An 864-nucleotide genomic window follows, 5' to 3' on the forward strand; every position below is an offset into this window, starting at 1 on the left:
AAAAAAAAAAATGTTGAATACTTGTGTGCCAAACTTCAGGTCCACCGTATTTAGATTTGTTTGAATATGTAAATTTGCAGATGTTAAAAAAATATACATATTCATGCTCTCATTATTGGATGTTGTGTTGAATTTTGAGGGGAAAATTGTATTTTGTCTATATTGGAAGAAGTCTACAACTGAATACGTTCTGAATGCACTGGACAAAAAGCGGACAGGTTTCCACAAGAGCCTAACATACTTGTTTCCTCAGGGTCCAGCTGAATGAGGCCCAGGATGAAATCCTGAAGAAGAAAGAACTGCTGGAGGACCTGCAGCCCGACAACACTCAGAACTGTGAGTGCCACGCCGGGCCACGTGGCCATGGGGCCCTCCGCTCATGAAGTCCAAAATGTTTTTGGTTAGCCTTCAAGGTGGATGAGCTCATGGCCGCGCTGAAAAAGAAGGACGAAGACATGAGGGCCATGGAAGAAAGGTACAAAATGTACCTGGAGAAAGCTCGCAATGTGAGTCCCTTGGGTCTTTTCATGTCCTCGGCCTACCGAAGAAGTTGAGGGTTTTTGATCCGGAGCATCCTTTCCTTCCAGGTGATCCAAGCTCTGGATCCCAAACTGAACCCTGCCACCACTGAGATCCAAGCTCTGAGGAACCAGCTGGCTGACAGAGACAAGCAGATCCTCAACCTGGAGGTAATTCCGCTCCCATGTTGTTGTTGTTTTTTTTTCCCTCGAAGGGCCGTTGAAACCACACCCATTTTCAATTGTCTCATCGCCTTATTATTTGTACACAACAAATTATCGGATTACTAGTTTTGAAATGAGTCAACTACAATAGTTTGTTCAATTATAGTTCAAGTGAGTGTAA

The 864-nt window shown here is 43.9% G+C and overlaps 1 long non-coding RNA gene across 1 annotated transcript; it reads left to right on the forward strand.

Moving 5' to 3' along the window:
• The first annotated feature begins 203 nt into the window (after nt 1-203).
• On the forward strand, nt 204-776 carry LOC109509155 (uncharacterized). Its single transcript, XR_002166886.1, has 3 exons — nt 204-336; nt 406-506; nt 588-776. It is a non-coding gene; the product is annotated as an uncharacterized LOC109509155 (long non-coding RNA).
• Nucleotides 777-864: the final 88 nt, after the last annotated feature.

This window comes from Hippocampus comes, unplaced genomic scaffold (genome assembly GCF_001891065.2).
Source record: "Hippocampus comes isolate QL1 unplaced genomic scaffold, H_comes_QL1_v1.1 C16788526, whole genome shotgun sequence".
Lineage (NCBI taxonomy): Eukaryota > Metazoa > Chordata > Actinopteri > Syngnathiformes > Syngnathidae > Hippocampus > Hippocampus comes.